The sequence below is a fragment of the Equus caballus genome, chromosome 6 (assembly GCF_041296265.1).
Source record: "Equus caballus isolate H_3958 breed thoroughbred chromosome 6, TB-T2T, whole genome shotgun sequence".
In the NCBI taxonomy this organism is placed as follows: domain Eukaryota; kingdom Metazoa; phylum Chordata; class Mammalia; order Perissodactyla; family Equidae; genus Equus; species Equus caballus.
In genome coordinates this window covers 72,308,741-72,334,224 of record NC_091689.1, presented here as the reverse complement: position 1 = coordinate 72,334,224, position 25,484 = coordinate 72,308,741, and the positions used below count along the sequence as shown (strand labels likewise).

The window sequence follows — 25,484 nt, the reverse complement described above, 5'->3', positions numbered from 1 at the left end:
GTTGAGCAATGCAGCCAGGCGTTTAAGGTCCAACAGGACAAAAAAGCAACATAACCTTTTGAGGTAAAAATAATCCATTCTCTATTTATAAGACAACGACTATGACTCCTCCCTTAGCAGAGACAGGAGCATCATTAGGCCTTGAAAATATCAGTACAGGGTGCTATTTGGTCAAAAGAACCAATAAACCGCCAGTCACTTTTAAAAAGGAAGCAAATTGTGAAACAGGAAGCTTGCCTTGTTTAGTTTCTTTCCTGTGCTTCTCGTCTCCAAGGCAGTGAAAAGAAGTACTTGGTCAAGAAACTTTAAAGATGACTTAACACAGCTGGAGAAGATAAGAGAAGAACATCTGATTAGAGTCATAGAGGAGGTAAGGTAGCTTCTGTACGAGAAAATACCTATGACTGTTTAGGCTGAAAACATGGAAGAAGATGAAATCAAAGTGTGTAATATGATGACAGGTTTATGCAGGACACACGTAGACTTATTCACCAGATCCAGGAGTGTTAGAATGGGAGAGGACAGACTTGATGGGAACCATATGGGAACTTAGAAATCATTCTAATCCAATCCCCTTAATAAAGCTGAGGGAATTTAGAGCCAGGAAAGTGAGGTGACTTTCCCAAGGACACCCTATTAGTAACAGCAGAGCTGAGACTAGGCCGTGTTTCTCTACCCAACCACCTCTCCTGACTCTATTCAGTGGCCTCATATTGCGTCCTGGCTGGTCAATGATGCCTACCATGGAATCCCTTTCAGGTCTGTTCAATTCCTTCTGTTTTTGAAGTCTGATCCAGACAATAGATGAAGCAATTTACTATAAGGTGAAAAGAGCAGCAACTGTATGCCTTACCACTTCCATGAATTTCTACTGAACACATTTTTTTTTTAAAGATTGGCACCTGAGCTAACATCTGTTGCCAATCTTCTTCCTTTTTTTCTTTCATTCTTCTTCTCCCCAAAGCCCCCCTACGTAGTTGTATATTCTAGTTGTGAGTGCCTCTGGTTGTCCTATGTGGGACACCACCTCAGCATGGCCTGATGAGCAGTGCCATGTCTGCGCCCAGCATCTGAACCAACGAAACCCCTGGCCGCCAAAGCGGAGAGCACGAACTTAACCACTCAGCCACGGGGCCAGCCCCTTTTGAGCACTCTTGAAGAGAGAAAGTCCTAAACTGAAGAGTCAAATGTCTACATCACCACTCTATATTGTGGGAGATAATGAGAGCCATGACCACTCTCTTGGACTTTTTAAAATTATCAGCCTAGATTCCAATTAAGTCCTGTTAAAAACAAGACAACAGGCTCAAAATGGAGTTTCTTATGCTAAGGCCCACATCACCAAACTGAGATTAACTTAATTAGTTTTTGTTCTGCCAGAAATGGAATCTTAAACCAGTCAGTCAGGAATCATCTGATCAGCGCTAGTTAGGTAATCTGCCTGATAGAGCCCTGCCATCCCCTATCAGGAAAGTAACCTTGTGGTAACCAATCTGCTTTTTTTGCTTAGTACGACTTCTTTGTTCCTGCTCCCTTCTGCCTATAAAATCTCTTGCCTTGTATAGCTCTTCAGAGCTCCTTTCTATCTGCTAGACTGGGTGCTGCCCGATTCATGAATCATTGACTAAAACTAATAAGATCTTTAAATTTTACTCAGTTGAATTTTGTTTTTTAATAGTTTTGGTGGTAGCAATGGGATCCGAAGTTTCGAGGACAATGAGGAACACAGGTGTCAGTACCCACTGAAGCCTTTGAGTTCTGTCTTTCTCACCATTTTGGAGAGCCATGGGTAAGTTCCTCTCATATCTGAACTCCATTTTTTGCATCCGAACTGTTCACTTTTATTGGTTCCCGGTCCAGGGTTAACAGGTCAGTTTAGACTAACAGGACGCTCTAATAGAGCATAGGTCTTTAACCCTCGGTTAATACATGATTGGCTCCAGAGCTTAGGGAGTCATCTTGAAGTGGCAGACAATTCCACCTAGAGCTCCAGTCCTTAGCCCTTGGCCAGTCCTCAGTACCATTTCTTTGATTACTGCTGGTGTCCACAATTCCATTTCCTCAGTAACTGTCGGTTTCTGCTAATGTCCACATGAGGTAAAGGAATAATAGAGCTGTCGTTAATGGGAATTTCAGAAGCCAAAGCTGCAAAATTGGTGGGCATATGTCGAATAATTAGAAGCTGTTAGAGCAATTACCACCCAAGTCTAAGACTCCTGCGCTAGGATAAGTTGGTCATATCATTAAGGAGAGACTTCAACACTCAGTCTTTAACTTAAAAGGTTAATGCTGTATAGCTTCTTGGGTTAGACTGACATTAGGTCATGAGGCAACCTCAAGAAAATTTCCATTCAATGAGGTACACTGTAAAACAGCACAAGTTCCCAAGAATTGAGTGCTCCACCTTCCAGGACACCTGTTTAGTTTTAAGAACTAGGCCCTGGAAGCTGTAGACAGCTACAAGCATGGCAAAATCTTACTAAAGAACTGCATTTGAAAGCAAGGGTTCCCAAACCAAACAAACAGAATAGGATCCCTATTTTAACTGGCATGCAGAAGCCTCCAAAAGGCTTCAAGATTCCAAAATAGCTTTATTGAAGGATTCATTGCAAAAGGCTAATGAACAATTACAAACACAAGAGGTACCCTAAACAAAAGACTGTGAGACTGCTGTGACTCCTGCTGCTCCTCTCTATCCTCCTTCACCTGAGTACTCAGGGTCTACTAATCCTCTGTCTGAACCTCCTTTCCACTCTAAAGAGACTATTAAACAATTCCATTTTAAAATAAGAGCATCAGAGGCTACAGGTGATGCTCTTTGGATATCTTTTACTTCTTGGTCAAAGACCAAACTAAGGAGCATAGTTAAAGAATTTCTTAAACCTGAGAAGGATCCCCAAAAGTTTTCTGAAGAATTTCGAGTCTTCATCGGAGCCTGTGACTCTGGGATGGCAGATCTTTACCAGCTTATGCACATCCTGGTAGGAGCTGGTGAAGCCCAAAAGTAGACTCAAGAGGCAGAATGGCATAGCCCCAAGAGTGATATTCAGGATCCTTCATCTCCAACATAGTCCCCTTACAGACCAGAAAAAGTTCACAAAATAGCAGCCAATCTTTTAAAAGCTCTTCCTAGAGTCTTTCCTGCCCACACTGACTGGTCAATTATTCAAACCTTCAAACAAAAGAAAATGAATCTGTGGCAGACTTTACAGCCCATCTGGAGCTCTCTTTCTATGGAATGAAGGTAGGGCCTGGAAAGATAGGAAAGGACAGAGCCTATTTCCCAATTTTTTCTGGGTTTCTGAGACTCTTCTTACTCTTGACAAAGCCGTTACAGCCTTGAAGCAAAAGCTGTCGTTGCTCTGCCTTTTCCTAGAGCAAACGCTTGCCTTTAAATTTCCTTTCACAGGTTCACCCTCTAAGAATGTTACTTTCTGAAATGTTCCTGTTGGTAGGGAACAGCGGGAAGGAGAAAGACTCTCACTAGTTTGCAAGGAGAGTTTACAGTTTAAGCCCCAAAAGAGGAAAAATCATAAGTAAAGGCAAACACAAGTCAAGGTGTATTTAGTCATGAGCCTGATTGTGTATTTAGAGCGATAAGGATCTGTTGAGAAATGAATCAACAATCCCTGGGCCTGTTGGTAAAGAGAATCCTAGAAGCATTTCGTTTCATCAAACAGCTTGAGGAAATTATCCATTACAGATAAGCTTCTTTATTTTAAATATAGTCATGTACCCAAGCTTTGATTAGCAAGATTTCAAGCAAATATCCTTTTCCTGTAATAACCTAAAAATTAAACAGTGATCTCTTCACTCATCATTACTCACCTAAGTGCACATGTTGGAGGTGATTCCAAGGGCTCCTCTCATCTGTCCTCTCATATTACAATCTTTCCAAAGTCAAGAAGATCCCTTATTTTAAAACATTCTTGGGGTTTTATCAAAAACTTTAAGTGTGAATTTTCTTGAACTGTACTCATGAACATTCTTACTTGTTTAGTTTGGAGTTTGTAAGTAAATGGTTATGTTGAAAATAATCCACCAAATAATTAACCTATAAGCGTTTTGCTGATTCCTGAACACTTTAAAATCATAAGGAAAAAAATGTGCAATATGATTATCTTTAACAGAAGCAAAATGTGGTTAAGATTGAAACAGGATTTTCAGTAAAATGAAGGCATGGTATGCCAAACTCTTATGAAGGGCTGGATAAATATTTGTTGAACAAATGATGCTTTGCCTTATGGGAGGAAAGTGACACATAATGATAAGAATATGAATACTTGAACATGGAAAATTTTGGAAACTTGAGGAAACAACCAAATGCCAACATGTTTTGAAATAGTGCTATCAACCATGCAATTGATACATTACCTCTTGTTTCTGATAAGCCAATTAAATAAGGCAATGAACCTGCATTTAGAAGGTTCTTTTGGAGAGGCATTCAGATTTCCATAACTTTGAGATACAGATAAATGCAACAGAACTAGTTTATTTTGCTCATTTTGCACGAGTATCATTTTAATAGGTTCTAATTGGCATAAGGGGCTCTCCTCCAAAGGACCACTGCCCATCCACCCACCAGCAAATGAATCTCTTAGCATGAGAAGCAGGTGATATAATGAAAAGAGGACAGTTTGGATTCTGACACACTTGGTCACAAATCAGAGCACCAACACTTATAGTTGCATGTGACCAAGGGGAGAGAACAATGTGTTGGAGCCTCCATTTTCTCATCTGAAAAATGGAGACAATAACATTTACCTTTCAGGATTGTTATGCGGATTAGTGATAATAAATGTAAAATTCCCAACGTATAATATAAATGCTAAATAAAAAAATAGCTATTATCAAAATTGTAAAGAATATTCCAGAATAAGGGAATGTCTAAAAGTAAGACAAAATTATGGAACAATCATTGATTTAAGAATAAGAACATTCAAGACTACAATTCTGGATATAGAGCATAATCCAAAAGCTGAAGTACTATTTTCTACTCAATACGTTGTTTTTTATCTTTCTATTTGTATAAAAAAATTCAAGCTTACAGAAAAATTGAAGAATAATGCAATGAATGCCTGTATAACCTCCACCTAGATTCAACAATTGATAACATTTTGCCACATTTGTTTTCTCTCTATTATACACACACATACACACACACACGTATTTTCTTACCTTTTCAAAATATGAAAATATCATGACCTTTCGCTCCCAAATATTTTATCATGCCTTTCCTAATAAGGACATTCAACAAGCTAATTTATTTTAATACATCAATCAGGATAAGTAGATGTCAACAAATTATAATTGTTATGCACTAGATTCTTTTTGTTCAGTTGGAAATTTCTGTACTTCTCTAGCACCAATTTGCAATGGGCTTGGCAGACAATGGATTCTTGGAAGACCTACTGAAGGCTTATAAAGAAAAATGTTTTATGCAATAAGTAATTTAAAAATTACCTATTTTATTATGAAATGAAAGTTTTATCATCAGCAACAGTATTCACGAAAACATGTGCTTTCGTATAGCAATATATTGCGGACAGATATAAATGACTGAGGAGACACATCCAAAGAAGTGAAGCTCAGTGTTCCAAATTTTATTCCTTGCTGCTGACTTCTCTCTAGTCTTTGCTCTGCAGCTTCTCTAGACAATAACTCAGCTGCCCTGGGTTAAGTTGCACACAATAGCCATCCTTCCCAGAGAACTGTCTAACAGAAAGGTGCTTTCACAATCTTCTGCTTTTCCTTCAGCCTTATCTCTGTTTTCAATTTACCTTTATTTATGCATAGTTCAGTCACTTCTACCTGAGGCAACTTTTCAATGTGCAAACTCACCTTTGTTAACGATTTCCTCTCCCTTGAATTTCCTCTCTTGCAGCTTTTGCTCAATTATCCCAATATCTCAATCCCTCTCTATATCCCAAACTTTCTCTTTCCCTTCTCTTTTTTTATTGTGAACTAGCAAAATAATTCCAATCGCTCCTAATTAGTTAGCTAACCTTGGACAAATTGCTGGAACCCTCCTGGACCTCAATCTTCCCTCCCTGCAGCCAAGGTTGAGTGAGTTCTATTTGCAAAGCCAGAATTGAGAGTCAGCTCTGCTTGAGTTGAGATTAAGTAGGTGAATTCTGACCTCAACCTGCCTGAGGTCAAATCTCTGCTTCTCAATTATTAGTTGGATGGCTGTGGGTGAGTTCCTTAACTTTTCATGCCTTGGTTTCCTGTTTGTAAAGCAGTTATGTAGATAAGAGGACCTGCCTCATAATGTGGAGATAATATTTGTAATCAAGGACACTGTAACTGAAAAATGTAAGTCATGCTTGGAATACACTCACATTGAGGAAGCAAACACCAGAAGCTCTGAGAAAAGTATGGACAATAAAGAACCAATGGGATCAATTGTCTAAAAGTATTGAGCACATGTAAGATATCCTATTAGAATAGATGACTATAATTGCCTCCCCCTCACTACCTACTATCTTCTCGTTATCTAATCAAGTTTATCTGTCATCAAAAAGTCAATTAAGATAAAACTCCTTAACATTATTTTTAAATTACTATCATTAAAAGTCTAATTTTCTAAAATTTAATTGTGTGTTATACCAGGTACATCATAGACTAAATTTATTTGGGGGTAGTTGGGGCTTAACCACAACATATATTATTTCTAGCTTGTCATTTTCGTCAAATGTGAATTTCAAAGAGTTAGAAGGAAAATTCTCAAAAATTTAAACAGTGAGCATATGTCAAAGATATTTAACTGCTTAATTAGGCAACAAGCAGAATGGTAGAACTGGTTCCAAGGAGGAAAGGAGAGACTAGTATTCACAGTCAATGGAAGAAAGAACACTGAAAAAAGATTGCTAAGTTAGATTTTAAAATACTGATTGCTATAATCTAAATGTTTGTGTCTCCCCAAAATTTGTATGTTGAAATCCTAACCCCCAAAAGTGATGGTATGGGGACTTTGAGAGGTTGCTTAAATTACCAGGGCAGAACTGTTAATGTACTGGATTAGTGCTTCATGAAAGGGGCTCCAGAGAGATCCCCAGCCCCTTCTGCCATGTGACCTAGAAGAGAGCCCTCACCTGACCATGCTGGCACCCTGATCTCAGACTTGGAGCTCCAGAACTGTCAGAAATAAATTAACTTGTTTATAAGCTGCCCAGTCTGTGGTGTTTTCTTATAGCAGCCCAAAGTGAGGTACTGATTAATATCCTCCAGGGCAATAAAACCATAACCTTTGGGATTATTTTTCTACTCGAAAGATATCATTTGATTCACCAGCAGACAAAAGTAATTTGCAACTTAACAGTCTTTGATAAAGTAACCTCTAACTTTGCAGAGTCTGGGCCCAATTAACAGCAAAGAGTAAGTCAAACAAAAGATGCCATCTCTAAAATGCCCTTAACCAGGCTGATCAGACAATGCTTTAGTATGGCAGTGAAAGCACAATCAGTGGCATTTTCGCTGTAGTTTTGTTTTGGATAGTTTTTCTCAACAGTTTCAATTTACAGATAACCCTTTTTAACCCAATCCATGTATAAATTATTTCCTAGACAAAAGAAATAGGTAAGTATGGCCTGTGACTTTGGGCTGCATGTTTGATGAGGAAACTTATACTTAATTTGGGAAGACAGTATGTATATGCAGAAAAGACCCATGGATCTTTACAAAGACATATTTAAACGTTTAACTTGATGAATGAATAAGTAGTTAGAATCAGTTCTAGCTTAATGTAGGTAATCAGGAAAACTGTAAACATGATCTTTATTCTTAAAACATTGAATACTGACTTTTAAAAGAAATCATATAACTTAAAAATGCATACCATACATTTAAAAAAGTTGTATTTATGTTCTTAAATTCAGCGTTCATTCCAAAAATTCTCTCAGTTTAAATTCAGTTCTTACACTAAGCCTATAATTTTGAAGTCCTGCTTCTCTGCCTCTTCTCTCTATATAGAAAGAAAGTACCAGAAAATCTTGGCTTTTTTCTATGAAGAAGTCAAATTCATATGCAAGTTTAGGGTATGAAAGAATACATATTCTACAGTAATTTTTTTTTTTAGTTTTACTGAAAGCAATACCTTTGCTATTACGCATTCCAATATTGAAATAACATCCAGGTAAAATGAGCAATTCTGCTTTTGGAGAAACTTTCTTTATAATTCCTTTTCAAAATATCCATGTCTTTAGGATTCATCAAAAAAAAAAAAAATCCATGTCTTTTCTTTTGGAAGTCTGTGCTTAAATAAAAACAGAATGTCTGAAAAGTTTGCAGAAGGCTCCCATACCTATTCTACCTGACCACATTATAGGCAACATAACCTAGAGTTAAAACTGTTCTCATAGAAGAGCTCATACAAATCAATAAGAAAACACAAAGCCACCAGTCAGTAAGAGGGCTAAGGATACGACAGAAAACCAAAAAAGAGGAAGTGCTGCTCAGCCAACTTAGGAGAAAATGTTCTTAGCACTCAAAGCAACCTAAAGCAAAATACCAATATTCACCTTTACTGATGTATTAGTTTCCCAGCACTGCCTTAACAAATTACCACAAACTGGATGGCTTAAAACAAGAGAAACTTATTCTCTCAGTTCTGGAGGCTAGAAATCAAATCAAGGTGTCAACAGGATTATGTTCTCTGAAGGCTCTAGGCGAGAATCCTTCTTTGCCTCGTCCCGGCTTCCGGTGGTAGCCCGTGTTTCTTGACATGCAGCTCCATCACTCCAATCTCTGCCTGCATCTCCTCATGGCCTTGCTCCCTCTGTGTGGGTGGCTCTGTGCCCAAACTTCCCTCTTCTATAAGGACACAGTTATTAGATTAGAGCCCAAGCTAATCCAGTATGACATCATCGTAACTTGATTGCACCTACAAAGACCCTATTTCCTAATAAAGTCATATTCTAAAGTTCCAGGTGGGCATAAATCAAGACTCATCTCCGTCTCTCATATCACATCCAATCATCAGCAAGCCTCTTACTCTGTGTTTAAAATACCTTCTGAATCTGACTTCTCACCATCATCTCTCCATCTGTACTGTTGCAGTAGCCACCTACTTGGTTTCCTGCCTCTGCCCTTGCCTCCCTACATTCTCTTCCCCACACTGTGCCAGGGCAAGCCTTCAGAACCTAAATCATGGGATGTCAGCTCTTTGTTCAAAATCTGTCAGGAATGCCCCATTATACTGAGAATGGAGTACAAAGTCCTTGTCAGATCGTACAAGGCTTTATGTGTTCCAGACCTTGGGTCCCTCTCCCTCTGTGGTTTCATTTCTAACCCTTCTTCTCCTTGTTCACACCTCTCAGGTCCCTCTGATCTTCATATAGGGCATCTACGTTCCCACTTGCAGCCATTTTCACTTGCTAGTCTCACTGTCTGGAATGGTCTTCCTCCAGATCTTACGTGGCTGGCTAATTCACCGTATTCAGATCTCTGCTCAAATCTCACTTTCTCTATGAGTGCTTCCTTGATCACTTTTTCCAAAACAGTGCTCCTTAAGCACTCTCTGTAGCCTTTCTCCGCTTTATTGTTCTTCATAGCATTTCTCACTATCTGACATTACCTAGTTATGTATGTGTGTATATGTATATATACATATGCATATAAATGTATGTTTAATATATAGATCTAATGTATATTATGATACACATTATATATATTATATACTATAATACATTATGTTATAATACACATTATATATAATCATACATCTGTGTGTTTCATTCTATTCTCCTTACTCAAGTGAGCTCTCTGCCCACCTGGGATACTCTCCAAGCATAACTTTTGTCTTTCCTCTTTAGAAGTATTAATCCCCATATAGGCAAGGCTGACCGAATAGACCATGAAATAGACTTTTTGGTGGCCATGCCGTCATATTAGAATTTCTAGAGAAGAGATGCAGCAGAACTAAGATAGAAACCAGCTTGAGTGAGATACAGTTACTGAGTACTGGAACATACGCAAGGTCACAACCTAGATGGGAAATGAAGTATTGCTTGATTAAACTGGACAAGCATGCTTAATCCCTCTAAATTTGGTGCTTCTGGCAAACTGTACTGGAGAATGTAGTTTAGATCTGTAGCTAAATTGCTATTCCCTATTCTCTCCTCTGAGTTGAATGCAGCTGATTCTACGGTGCAGGCTCAACCTAAATTACTCGCCAAACTGCAGGAAAGGTTATAACTAAGTCAGAGACAGTGATTCTCTCTCCTGCCTGGGTAGGCCTAGCAGGTATGAATACCATTCGGAAAATGAAGCACAGTAGAGCCACTCGCGCCAATGCAAGAAATAAATGAGTGTGGAATATCTTCAAATCTCAATCTTAAGGCAAAAAGAACCTGCCCTATATTAAAGGTTCACCAATGAATGTCAAGTTCTAAGTAACCAGAATTACCATCTCCTCACTTAAGGATGGTTATGGGTTGAATTGTATCCCCCCAAAAGATAGGTTCAAGTCCTCACTCCTGGTTCCTGTGAATGGGGTCTTATTTGGAAATAGGGTCTTTGCAGATATACTCAATTTGAAATCAAGTAATACTGGATGAGAGTGGGCCCTATTCCAATGACTAGTGTCCTTATAAGAAGACAGAAATTTCGTCATGGAGACACATGCAGAGGGAAGGTGTGAAGATGGAGGCAGAGATCGGAGTGATGCCAAGGTTTGTCAGCAGTCACCAGAAGCTAGGAAGAAGCAAAGAAGGAACCTTCTCTAGAGCCTTCAGAAAGGAGCATGGTCCTACCAACACCTTGATTTCAGAATTAGAGCATCCAGAAATGTGAAAGAATAACTTTTTGTTGTCTTAAGACAGTCACTTTGTGGTACTTTGTTACAACAGCCCTAAAAAACTAATACAGGGAGGAACAAAGAATAGGTTGGAGGAAAAAGCCTGGAAGTGTTCCTTCCCTTCCAACTCTCCCTCAAACAGATGAAAGAGACTTTTGCCCAATGGGATAGGAGAGGATAAAATATTGGAGAGTGAGAACTTCTCTGTTTCCTGCATTTCTGCTTCTGTGAATGTTTGATAAAACCTCTACAAAAGCCTTTCCACTGTGTCTCCCTGGACCAGTGAACTGGGGAGTTCAGCAATGGGCCCCAGTGATCTCTGAAATTGGTCAGATGAGATGTTAATTATTTAACTCTACAGACATGGCACACCCTAAGTCAAAAATTCATTTTCTTTCCTATTTCCCATCTGAAAATTCACTCAGCCACTAGTCTTAAAATACTCACCAGAGATTGGTTGTGAACTAAAATAATATCCTCAGCTCCAGTTTTGAAAATGAACCTCCTACTCCCTTTGTTAAATTACCAGAAAGAAATTAACATCCAAAAGTAAAGTTTCCTTCAGTTTTTAAATTTAAGTTCAAAGAAATTAAAGCTCAATAGTCTTTTCCTTCTAATTTCGTTTTCTCTTCAGTCTCGGCCTAGGGGTCTCTCTGGTGCCCTTGGCCTGGGCTACCTTCCCTTGCAATGGATCAGCTCCTTTAATCCCTCAGGAATTGATTAATCCAACCCTAAATCTTTCATGTGTCCCCTGGGAGAGGACAGCTCTCAATAGGTTTTTGGATCTAGCTTCCTTCAGGAAAGTCGTTCTAGTTTGTTCCTTGAGAGCTTGCCTCTTGTATTGTTATTATAGTTGTTAATATTAATAATAATAATATAATAATATCACATATATATATGTGTACTAGTCTAAGGTCTTCGTACTTTTTCCCTCACTTAATCCTTTCAATAATCCTGTGAGATCACATTCTTATCCTTGTTTTATAGATCAAGAAGCTAAGGCACTGAGACAAAAGACAACAACAGCAGTCGATGTTCAGACCTGGCTTGTGGCTCCAGAGGCCACTGTCTTAACCATCCCATAATATTGCCTTTACAAACCTTGTTTGATTTTTTGAGGGACCCCGTCATACTTTTTGATCTAGGCACAAATAAATTTGGCCTCCTTCTCTGAGCACCATCCTTTAAAACAATTGGATATGGGGATATCTCATTATCTTTTTCAACAATTTCTCCCAGGGAATGCTTGTGCTTCTTTTAGTTCCGGTAACCAGACTGCCTTTATTTTTGTTTCATGTTGCTACTGTTTCTAGAACGACTACTTGTCTTTCATATTTGACTTGTCCGTGACATTGTTTCCATGAGATATACCTATACTTATACATATTTATATGAAATCATTATTTAAATTATCTAAAGGAAGAATGATCAAATTCAAATTTTACAATTATTAAGCAGCATTCTTTGTGTTTTCTTAATGCAGATATTTCAACTAGTTGTTCTTTTTATTTCATGTTCTTCTTACAATGACTTTTTTAATAACGTACCTAAAACCTCCTCAGAGAACTCTTTTTTACTTTTTGTGGGAATCCTAAATAATAAAGGATATTTGCTCATTAGTCTATTGAAAATATAACAACCACCTACGAAGGCATGTGCCATTTCTCAGATCAAAGAAATTCTTTAAACCTCTTTCTTGTACAAATGTCCCTTTAAAAGAAAAATCCATGTGCTTTATTACAAAACTGAAGCTGGCTGTTGCCCAAGTCCTTTAGAAAACCACAAGTCCTGGCAAATGTCCATGTTCTGATATTTTCGTATACACTTGAGTACACTAAGCAGTTTTCTTAGTTGGGAAGAGATGAATTATGGGGAGTGTAATTTTGGAATCAAGCTTCTACCTACACCTCTACAGCTATTTGTAAGGAAAACTACACAAATCCTAATCACGCAAACAATTACATTTCGTAGTAGGTACATTGTACAGACAGCAAATAAGTCTATCCATTATGCAATAAGTCAAAGCTTTCTTATGGTGATTGTATTCTGAAATACCTTTTAGTTAGCAGTTTAATCATCTAATAGGAGGGTAAATTAAGATAAGCTAACAAAAAAAAGCTGCAGGGAGGTACTCAGAAGAAATTATAACATCTATTTTTATCTAGGATCTGTGATAAAATTGTGCTTTTCTTTTTAAATGAAAATTCTATTTTTCTTTCACCAACAGTTGAGTTGGGTTTTTGCATAACCAATTTTGCACAGAAAAAAATAATAAAGCAATTATATTATGATGTAAAAAATAACTAGCATCATAAGCTTCCAGAATTTCCTGTCTGGGTACTAGAATTTGATTTTTATTTCTCTCTTTCAATTCCTGATTTAATATACGTCAATTTGCATTTAGTTATTTATTGCAGCATAGCAAATTAGCCCAAAATTTAGTAACTTAAAACAGTAAACAGGTATTCTCCTCACAGTTCCTTTGGGTCAGGAAACTTGAGAACAGATTATCTGGGCACTTCTGGTGTGGGGTCTCTTATGAGGTTGCAATCAGAGATGACAGGGGCTGCTGTCATCTGAAGGCTTGACTGGGCTGGAGGTTCCATTTCCAAGGTGGCTCACTCACATGGCTGCCAAGTTGTTGCTGGTTTTTGGCAGGCTCAATTCCTCCCAATGCGAGCCTATCCACAAGCTTCTTTAGTGTCCTCATGACATAGCAGGTGGCTGGCTTTCCCACAGCAAATGATCCAAGAGAGAACAAAGCCCCATCTTCAATATCTAACCTACACTCAGAAGTCACACACTGTCACTTCCACCACATTCTAGCTGCCAGAAGCCCATCATTAAGTCTGGCTCACACTCAAGGGAAGGGAAATTAGACACCACCTTTTGAAGGCAGAGGTGTCAAAAATGTGTGGACATGTTTTTAAACCACTACAGCATCACTTACTTTATCCCTTACTTCTTTTCAAGAATATTTGATATAAACCTAAAATTCTCGTCATAGGGGGCTGGCCCGATGGCCGAGTGGTTAAGTTCACGTGCTCCGCTGCAGGCAGCCCAGTGTTTCGTTGGTTCGAATCCTGGGCGTGGACACGGCACTGCTCATCAAACCACGCTGAGGCAGTGTCCCACATGCCACAACTAGAAGGACCCACAACGAAGAATATACAGCTATGTACCTGGGGGCTTTGGGGAGAAAAAGGAAAAAAAATTCTAGTAATAGATCACTTATCTCATTCTCAAGTATTTCCCTAAATTTTCTCAACACACTTACTCAACAACCCTGTATATTCTTAAAAACCTTTCTCATAATTTTATTGCTATTCCACATATAAGCCTTTCCTACTCTCACCATCACTACAATAGTGGTTAAGCACAAATGCTTTGATGTACTAGATTGTGAGATTCTTACTGGGCTTTGAGATTTGGGACAGTTTGTTGTTATTGTTCATTCATCTCTACAGCCTCAGAGTTTGCATTATGTCTTAACTTGGTTGGCACTCAATAAATGTTTGGTGAATAAAAAAAAGGAAGCATCTATAGTCCTTTGTGTTTGTTTGTTTAGGAGTCTTGGATCCAGTATTTCCCATTGTACTCATAAAGTAAAATCAGGGATTTTATAAAAATATTACATGTTGTGCCCTGAAAAGATATGGCAAAAAAATATAATGTGAATAGTTTTCATAGGAAAATAAACTGTGAAACAAATGAAAATTAATAGGGAGATAAAATATTGAGTAGAAGAGACTGGTATATCCATCTGTTGCCTCTCTCTCTGTCTCTCTCAATCTGAGAAGAGATGTAAGGGAAGATTTCAAAAGAATAAAACCCAACAGTGCTGAAAAATAGGGGGAAAGCGTCATCAGCAGTCACCACCTGAAAGTGGGGCATACAGAGGGAGTTGAAAGTTTATAAAGAGAAACAAAGCAGAGAAAGAGTTGTTTTGGAGAATGTAAGAGTAGGAGGTAGTTACCTAGGGAAATGTAGTAGACTGCAGTGCCAGACAGAGGCCCCCTTGGAACTAGGGGTCATGAATTTAAAGTGACAATAATCAGAATGATTATACAGTTTTCTCCAGCCACATTCAGCTGCTTTGGGACAGGCAATGAATAGAAAGAGAGTTCAATTTGAACTATAGTCAGGATTTTGCCAGAAGTAACTGGAGAGAAAGCAAAGCAAGGGATATATTATCATAGATCATGGAACCTAGAATGAGTAATAAGAAGGGAGGACAAGACAGAAATGATGGACCATAAAAAGTTGGTAGAATCAAGGGAGTGGAGGTCCATTGGGGTTGAGGAATTTGGGGTTCATACTTTCAGCTGGAAAGATAGTGGTGGTAGGAGAGCAGGATGTCTGAGACTATGATAGAGAAGAGTTGGTAGTGACAATGTCTGAGCTGAGATCATGGAAGTGGGTGATTGGCATGATGTGGAGGACAAGATCACTGGGGAAGTAAAAGAACTAAGAGGCTAGGGTTCTTCGAAGTATGCTATCAAATAGATTCTGAGAAAAATTATTTAAACCTAGAATTTTCTGTTCATCCAAATTATCAATCAGATATGAGCAAAAATTCAAGATTTTTTTACATGCAAAAAACTTAGAGAACAGACTGCCCATATACCATAAATGAAAATAATCCAGGCTGGACTGGAGAAAAATAAAATATCTAACCCCAAAACAAAACAAAGCAATGCCCAAGAAACACCAACCCCTGAGTATGACTCAAAAGAAGTGAAGGAAGCTGGAAAATATTAAAAGCGGGTCCATTATATTTAGACACTTGGATATTTTCCCTCAAATGGCAAAATTTAAATGAACTAGATTAGATTTTCTCTTGTCTTTGACTCCAATCACACTACATTATGAGTTCTACAGTGAATTAATTCTTCCAAGCTTTGTACATACATTGCTCATACAAATTGAAGCCAAATAAGCAACACTTATAATGCGACTATATGAATAATAATTATAGTTACCGTAAAAATGTAATCATTATAATTCTTGAAAATGTAAAATAATAAGTAAAGGATAGTCAAGGAAGAGAAGTGGAATGAAGGGCAAGTTCAATGTACTACACTCTTCATCTTTCATGGCAGAAGGTGGTAGATAGTGCGTAAGTCAGTATAAATAGGAAGTTCAAGTGTATTATTTCCAGGAGAACTAATATTGATACCATAAATAATAATTTGGAAAGTGGAAGTGCAAGTGAACTAAATTCCTCATACCTCACAGCAGATAAATGCAGCAAGGAATTGAGGCAAATGATCACCATATATAGGTGTAAATGTAACCACAGAAAGAACAAAAACAAATCGTTGAGGGTGGTTGCCTCTAGGAAATGAAACAGAGCCTGGTCGTTGGGAAGAGGGATTATTATCTTCATTTTTTGCCTTTTGAGTTCTTTGACTTAAGGAAAACTTAACTTTGAAGAATATATTATTTCTATCTTTTAAAAAATTTAGCTCTAATGAAACATGGAGAGTGGGGGAGGATATGGAGTGAGGAGTAAGCCACATACAATTAATTTCAAATCTACTTCTGTGTGTGTCATCTTAGGATACAGGTAATTGTAAATTTACATAGATTTATAAGGATTTAAGTTATTTTATCCTATAGAGACAATAAAGAATAAATATTACCTTTTTTTTCTTTTTTGGTGAGGAAGATTGGCCCTGAGAAAACATCTCTTGCCAAGCTTCCTCTTTTTTTTTTTCTCCCCACAGCCCAGGACATAGTTGTATATCCTAGTTGTAAGTCATTCTAGTTCTTCTATGTGGAATGCTGCCACAGGAAGGCTTGATGAATGGTGTGTAGGTATGTGCCCAGGATCCGAACCAGTGAATCCCAGGTGGCTAAAGTGGAGCAAGCCTAACCACTTGGCCATAGGGCCAGGCCCCAATATCACCATTTTTTAACTTAAAAAAATTACCTATGGATCTCACCCTTTCTTCACTGTTTTATCATTATTGGTAATGTTCAGCTTCCTTTTTCTTAAAAAAGAAAGAGGGAGAGAGTGAGGGAGAGAGGAGGGAGAAACTCAAAAGTCAAGTAGAAGTTTGAAAGAAGCAGATCTGAGAGTTAATCAGACAGAATAGAGACAAGATGCGTCACAGACCATATCCATTGCCATAAATAGCAAAAGATTGTATTTTTAAATAGTTTTGCAATCAAAGTGATTTTTTCATATATTTCAGTGGGGCATCTATAAAGAAATTTACCAAACACTGCCAAATAAGTTTTGTACATTATATGGTTCTTCACATTTTATTTGATGATAGATTATGAATAATTCAATAAATGTAGCAAAATTGATTATAAATAATGTGACTGTTCAAATGAAAGATTACTGATATGTTCAGTAAAACTATGAAAATTTTGACGAAATATATTAGTTCCGGTGGTTCACACGTCTGATTTGGAGCAATTTATTGTGCTTTTTTAAAAATTAAGTCCAAATAGGAGAAAAAAAGCAGGAAAAAAATTTCCCCTTTATTCTCTTTCTTTCTCTTTTTGTTAATTCTTTTAACCGTATCATCAGTTCAAGGCCAGGAGTCCATTCAAGTAAAACACCCAGCCTGTGAGCGCTACAGCATAGTTGAAATAAATCGAAATCTTTTTTCTCTATTTATACTCTCCTCCTTCCAAGTGGAATAGCTTTTTTTTATACAGATAACTTCCTTCCTCACCCAAATAAAACAATTCTTTTTAAAAAGCATGATATCATAAGTATGTGTAAGTATTTCCATAATTTGTCTTGTATTACAGCTCTGCCCTTTTATCTTCCTATTCTTAGAGTAAATCTATTTGTTTCCTTAAAGAGAGCTTAGCTCTGAATATTCTGGCCTTTTTTTTCCCAAGCTTTATTTATTCATTCATACATTGTAAATCTAGAAAGAATGATTAGCTGCTCCCCAATTTCTATCTTCCTGTGAAAAATTCCAACATCATGAGTAGAAACCAACTGAGAATATGGCCTTGTGATCAATTAATCAGAGGTTAGTTTATGATATGTAAGTTGTACTGAAAGAGAAAATTGATGTAAGTTGTTGTCCTAGAGTAATTTATTTTAACATGAATGCGTATTTATTTTAAAAAGACAATTTTGTATTCTTTAAAGAATGAAAACATTCATATTTTAATTTTGTATTTTGACACTAATGCTTTCTTATTTGCTTTTATTGGCACAAAATTCAATCAGTTTAGCTTGAATTTTGTAGGTGATGTAGGGGAGATACGAAGTAAGATTTTCAACTACGAAGTAAGGATGTGATGCAAGGCCAAAAAGGCAAAATATTTTGGAATAAATTGGGAAGGTGCCAAGGATTACAAAGCAAACACCTTAAGCAATTTGGGAGACATTTTTCAATCTTGTAAAGGAAGCCCTGACCTTTCCCTGGATGAAATATGAAATAAACTAAAAGCATTGAGATTATTGGTTCAAAATAGGAATTAATTAATAACTTGAAGTCAGCTTCACTCAATTTCCCTTTTAAATGCCAAGAAGAACACAGAAAAGCACATGAAAACTCACAATATTGAAACCTAATATTGTTGGCCCACTTTGTACTGGAATTATATAGTAAAGTCTGACACAATAAACCTGGTGGCAAAGGATTAGGAGAAAGCGCTTTAAGTTTTGCCTCATATATAGACTTTATTTTATTTAAGAGAGAGAACTTGTAAAAGCCTAGAAAGTGCTTTATACCTGCCCCTCTGTGTGTAAGATCAGCAGCCAAACTACTTCATGGAGCTCCTCTCTAACACGGCAGAGAGGAGTCAAGCCCAGCTCCATCCCTGTTTGCTTCCCACCTGTACACAAAGGCAGAAACTGCCAGCATGTAGGAGCAGTTGGTTGTAGCTCTTTGATTTAAAGAATGTCCCAGTTCCAAAAGTAAAGAATTATCATCAGAGATACAGGGGGAAAAAAAGATCTGGAGGCAAAAATTCTTCATGTATCCCATTAGTTCAAAGTATCAAAGAACCAGTGGTGTAGGGAATTAAACTACCTCAGAAGACAATCAAAACGTTTTGTGAAAGCCAGCAAGAAACTGGAAAGGATATAGATCTGAGCATATCAGTCTGCATTTCAGCTAGAGATCTGGAAAGTTTACAGGAGAGGGACTTTAGCCGTTAATTCTCTGATCTATTGACAAACACTGAGACTTAGGACTGAATCTCTTTTGGTGGGAATTACTAAGACACACACAAAAAAGATTAACCCTCCGGGAGGAAGGGGGTGAATTTTGCTTGACAAGAAAGAGTGGGAACTAAAATATTTACAGGAAAAATATTTCTAAGAATATAAGATCCTAGAAAAAATTTCAATAAGTTGGTATTATCACCAAAGGATTCATGGCTTCTACGAAGAGAGAGTCAGAGAAAAATAACAGAGAAACCAAAAACAACACTATGAGATGAAAAAGTAATAGCATGAGGAGTAAAGAGAAGGTTAATACAGTAAGACGAAAAGGGAAAATGCTGAGTGCTATGGACTGAACATATGTGTCCTCCCAAAATTCATATGTCAAAGACCTAACACCCAGTGTGGCTGCATGTGGAGATGGGGCCTCTGAGGAAGTAATTAAGGTTAAACTAGGTCATAAGGATGGGGTCCTGATCTGATAGGTTTTGTATCCTCATAAGAAGAGACACTGGCAAACTTGCTCTGACTCTGTGTGCATAGCCACGTGAGGACACAGTGAGAAGGAGACTGTCTACCAGCCAGAAAGAGAGGCCTCATCAGAACGCCAACCGTGCTGCCATCTTGATCTCAGATTTCTAGCCTCCAGAACTACGAGGAAATAAATTTCTGTTGTCTATGTCACTCAGTCTGTGGTATTCTGTTGTGGCAGCTTGAGCAGACTAATACACAGGTTAGAAAGTTTCTGCAAGGAAGCCCAAAATATAACAACTCAATTAAAATCTGCACTAAAGGCCAGAAACAGCAGGATTTATACTGAAGAAAATATAATCAGTGATTTAGAGTAGTGTTTCTCACACTTTCGTGTACACGGGAATCACCTGAGCTTCTTGTGAAACTCCAGATTCCGATAGGGAAGTGTGGGGTCTGAGATTATGTATTTCTACCCACCTCCACTGCTCCTCATCCAAACACCACATGTGGTATTTATGCAACATGGCCATAGAGCACAAGCTCGAGAAGTTCAGAAGATGACAGATATGGATGACAAGGAGCGTGTGGATGCTCCTGTTTCTAAAAAGAGAGAACAGAGCAAATGCCACAGCAGCAGTAATTCAATGTACAGCTGAAGAAAATTTCCCTGAGGGTCAGAGAGAACTGAGAGTGTAGAAAAGAGGTACTGCCACTTTATGTGCAAAACTCAATAAAATGTTCTTGGACCTATTTCAGCAAACTAAAGAAAAACAAAGCAGAACCAAAACAAAACAAGACCGACAGAACTACAACAACCATAAGCAACAAAATGGGGTAGATTTTAAAGTGAAACAAGAAACAAGCTGGCCTCAGAACTCTCAGCAATTTCATTTAGCTAAAGAAATGTTGATCATAAATTTGTTCTTAATAGGGGAAAATGCAAATCTAAAAGTCCAACAATTGTTTAAAAATTATGGTACATCCATGAAGTAAAGACTATGCTACAATTAAAATTACATAGCAGAGAAACACGTAATAATATAGAAAATATTCACAAAAATATTATAAAGTGAAAAAAGAAGGTTGCAAACCAGCACATGATTCCACTCCTGTAAAGATGTGTATGGAGGAACATGTGAATATATGCCTAGAAACAACTGGAAGGATGTATTTCTGCTCCCTGATGAGAGATTCCAGGCGATTCTTTATTTTCTTATGTCTTGTTGGTATTTCCTAAATTCTCTACAGTAAAGATAAAATGGGTCCATGAAAAATGTCTAAAAAATATAAATCACTAGTAGTGTCCATCACTGGGCACTTTATGTCCACTGTCTTATTTCATGTTTTATTATATATATGTAAATTATTTTTAATCAAATAGACATTATTGATGTTCAGGGAATATTAATCACTCTGTATCCTCAGGAAAACTAGCACGGAACCGAGAACAGCATTGCTATAACCTGGTTTCTCCTGTTTGAGGAAATAGTTTTCTTGTTTCATTTCTGATTTTACATCTTACAAAACTTTCAAATATTCAACAAAGGAATAAGTGAGTTATACTGGAGATGATTTTCTTCTATGATGTTTTCTTAAAATTATTTTTCAAATCAGAATTTACTTCAATAAAATTAAGAATAGAAAATGTTCTCAATTCCTTTATAAATGTCATGACTATTATAATATCTACTAAGCAACAAATTTTTAAAGTAAAAATGAAGAAAAATGGGTGCTAGAACAGAAATGTTTTTTATGTACAAGTGATGATAGAAACTTTTTTCCTTTTAGTGAGAAGAAGAAAAGGGCCACATATCTTTTTTTTTCTAATGAAAGACATAGTGTTTTGGAAATAAATATTTTAATGTTTTTCCCTAAATGTGGTTTAATTTTGCTTTTTATGGGCATTTCCTAAATCTAACTTAAAATTCTAAATGACAAATTATAAGGATTTTTCAACATACATACAATATGCAACTCCAGCCTTCTATTAGAAGAGTTAATAAGCTGAACACAATATAATTCATAGCCACTCCTAGGTCTAATTCTTAACCGATCTTTAAAAAACAACAATAACAAAAAGGAAATAAGAGAAAAGAAAACAAAACAAAACCAGCCACCTCTTCTCCTAATTTTGGATATTAAAAATAAACATATTGCATTAGAGTTATTTTTTAAGTTCAAAAAAAATCGCTTTAGGCATTTTCTAAAACTGAAACACATCATTTGAACTCATCTATATCACGTCAGATAGCTTACAAATAATTACTTTTTGGAAATGAAAAACTTAAGTTATTCGAGTGGTAACTGCCTTCCTGACTGTAATTCTCACTTTTTCTCGCCCTGTGGTAGGTTTTTCAAAATGACAGAAATGCTGTCTTCTCAATGTCTTTAATTACCTTATGCTTTTTCTGAATTTATCCTCATATGCATGTCCTTTTGTGGTCTGAACTGGGCTTGGCCACGTGACTGGCTTTGGGCAATGGGAGGTTAGACAACATGATGCAAGCAGATCATAAAAAGCACCTGCAGGAGTACACTTGCCTGCTCTAGCCCCTTTCCACCGCCATGGGAACATGTGCAAACTAGCCTGCAGGAAGAGGAGAGCCACGTAAAGCACAGGCGAGCCTTCCCAGTTGTCACAAGCGAGGTCCTACTAAATCAGGTGACAGCCAGTTCACTCCTAGACCTGAGAGCAAGACCAAACGAGATCAGCAAAGGCACTTAGCTGACCACTCAGGACACGTGAGCAGAAAACATACATTGTTGTACGCCACAAAGGTTTTTTGGTTGTTTGTTACCCATCCTTACTGTGGCAATTTGTAACTGATCAGCATTGCATTGGCACTGTTTTAGAATAAAGTGAATTGAAGACATTTGGAATATCTTGTAGAAGCAGCAATGATGAGGCTGTCAGAAGCGACTGAGGAAAGAACCTTGAGCAAGAGTTAGGAAAGACAGATAGGTGTTCATCAAGACATTTAAATATTCCCTGTGAATTCTCAAGAAATATTATGGGTGTGGTGGGAGCCAAATATCCTATAGACAGAAGTCACTTGGTAACAAAAAAATATTATATTAGGTTATTTTTTTAAAAAGAAGGAGTAACCTTAGAAACCCACAGGACTTGGGACCTTATTTTATTAAAGTTTATTATTATGAGTTCCTTTAGACCTTAGTGGAACAACAGAGGGACTAAAGAATAGAAAATAAAAGAAAGAGTGGGCTTCTCTTCCCCATAATCGATAAACCACTGAAGGGAAGAGACAACATTTTATTTATTTGTTTCATTTATCTCCCACAGTACCTAACACTGTGATTTGCATGTAAATTTGCACTCAATATGTGGTTTGCTGAATTGAGTTGGACAATTATAGAATAATTACTTTGTAATTCTTTTGAGTTCTACGTGAGAATTCTCATCCAAGATTTTGTTGAAAGTCACATTCAAAAGTTTGAAATTGACACGGAAGTCTATGCTTCTTTGCATATGGTTCATTTAAAAAATGTAACCTACTTAATCTAGTTTCAGGCAACTATAAATTTAGTATCATTTGCCCAGGTTCCCTACAGCAAAGTTGTAGGTGAGAAATGAGAAGAATGAAGGTCGATGGCAAGGTCACCAGCAAAGGGACAAGGGAAAATCAGAAGATAAAGCTGATTGCTGACTCACCCTCTTGCACCTATGAGACCTCAGGTAAGACACCTAATGTCTCTAAGCCTTGTTTCCCTTGATTATTTGAATTCTCTATAAAATGGGGGAATATCGCGCAAAAGGGGCAATAAATATGCTCTGTTCACCTCACTGGGTGCTAGTGAGAATGCCCTGAGTTGGGTTATATGAAAGCCTTATAGACATTACACAATGTGAAAAACTATCATCCTCATTATTATTGTGATATTAGATTAGGACATATTATGTTCTATGCGACATCATATTTATCTAGCTCCAGCTCTATGATGTTAAACAATCGTGTTCCTTCTTTCATTCTAACTTCAGAGAGCATAACACCACACCTTCCAAAAGAAATCTCCACGTGCCTCTTAGCCAGGCTATATGCAGAGACAGCGAGAACTCCCTCAGTGGCGACATGTGTTCTTGGCCTTCGACCCATGAGTCAGAGATTGGATTGGCTAAATTGTAAAGACAACTTTAAGTAACTGTCTTATTTCTTGGACTATGCACAATTTCCCTATTTAAGTTAATGTGATACTTTGAGAAAATTACATAAGGAACAGAATGCAGTATATGCAATAAAATCAATCTGTTCTGAAATTCAATAAGCCCACCAGAAACGGTCAGAGTTAAATTCCTGATATTCAGTACAAATTAAAAAGAAAATTCACAACACAATAGTCTTCTCTGTGGAATTCATACAAAAGAACCCCAATAATATGAAAGAAATAATAAGTGTGAATGATAACCCACCAAGTACAATGTAATGAGAGAAATATTGGACTTGAACTAAAAGTTTTGTGTTCATATCCCAGATTTACTCTCAATTATAATGTGACCTTGAGCAAGTTGCTGAACATCTCTTAAATTTCCATTTTCTCATTTATGTGATGAGATTAGTACCACCTACCTTACAAAATTGCTGTAAAGATTAAATTAGGCAAGGCTTATTAAATAAGAGTAAAGCATACGATACTTTGTTTCCTTTTTTTTGGTTTTCATCTTCCCTGAAATTTGGTTAGAGCAAATCCTGCTTCAAAGGACCACTGTGTGTTTCTCCCTGCCTTGAAGCTAAGGCCGTTTCTGTTGAGCTTCTGCCCATCCAACTGTGTAATATGATCCCCATGTTCTTGCTATAAATGGAGGCCTTTCTCATTTGTGGCATTTCTTTCTTACCCGTATAGTCCCCAACTCGAGCTCTCAGACTCTGCTCTGTCACAAGAAAATTATCTTCTGTGTGCTCACTGCATGAGCTTGGTTTATCACCCCCTCCATATCACCTAGTGTGGTGGGAACCTATATAATTGTAAAGTGGTTGCATAGCAACCACATTGTCAAGCATCTCCATCCTACCTTTTCTATTTTAAAGCTCCAGAAAATTAGTGGAGCATTTTCAGCTAACAACGGTGTTTATCCAGAAACAGAGAAGGTAAGATTCCAGGTCGCTGATTCAGTTGTTTTTTATTTACCTCCAGTTTTATATTCACCAGGCTTGTGTGTAAAACAAGGACTGAAGTGTTCACAGGTGAGGCAGCGATCAGCATCTAAACATATCATGTGCTCAGGGAGAGCTGTCATTGCAAGTATCCAGAGTTATCTGGGTTATCACAGACAAATAGCTTCCCCCAGAACATCACAAATCGACAGCCACCTGCTCCTTCTTGGCTGGTGGAGTGAAACAGACACTGTAGTCTACTGGCTCTGCTAAACTGTGAATTACGTACGAGTGAGCCAAAGCCACTCTGCCAGCCATTGAAAGGAAAATGACTTCACTCAGCAGGAGGACTCCCCCTTGCCAAAAGAAAGGAAAAGAGACTTGAGAAATCATTTAAATCAACACCCTTATTTTACATACCAGAATTCAGGTCAAGTGCCTTGCCCAAGGTCATAAAACAGCTATCTCACTGCGAAAAATAGGATGAGTAAAAATCTTTCTGCTTAAATTAAGGGTTCTTCCAAGGACATGGCACGATGCTGTATTTTAAGAGCACAGTACTGGTATGGAGTGAGACTCTTCGGCTTGTAACCTCGTTCTCCAATTATATGGAAGCTACCAAGCTAACCTTTAGGGACTTCAGTTTCCACGATGCTGGGTCATTTTGAAGAGTACACAAGACAATCCCCACCATATTCATGTAATTGCTCCTTCTATAAGTACACGTTAGCAATTATTATTATTATTCAATGGTCCAGAAAATCTAAACCTGTCAAGGCCCAAAGTAATTTATTGATATCTTCAAAAGAAGGGAACATCCTACAATCAATGGAACTGTAAAGTCAAATAAACTTCCAAAATTTAAAGCTATATCTGGATCACCAACTATTCAGTCCCTTTAAAATTCTCTCTTCCCTACCTTTGGAAATTCAACTGGCCCAGAACAGTAACCACATGTAAT

The 25,484-nt window shown here is 37.5% G+C and overlaps 1 long non-coding RNA gene across 2 annotated transcripts in view; it reads left to right on the top strand.

Annotated features, from left to right (window-relative positions):
• The first annotated feature begins 241 nt into the window (after positions 1-241).
• LOC102150680 (uncharacterized) overlaps positions 242-25,484 on the top strand; it is a 37,956-nt gene continuing 12,713 nt past the window's right edge. For both annotated transcript variants that reach the window (XR_001381057.3, XR_011439736.1), the window contains exons 1-3: positions 242-370; positions 1,679-1,789; positions 22,975-23,109. This is a non-coding gene — a long non-coding RNA (uncharacterized lncRNA). The remainder of the gene's footprint in view (positions 371-1,678; positions 1,790-22,974; positions 23,110-25,484) is intronic.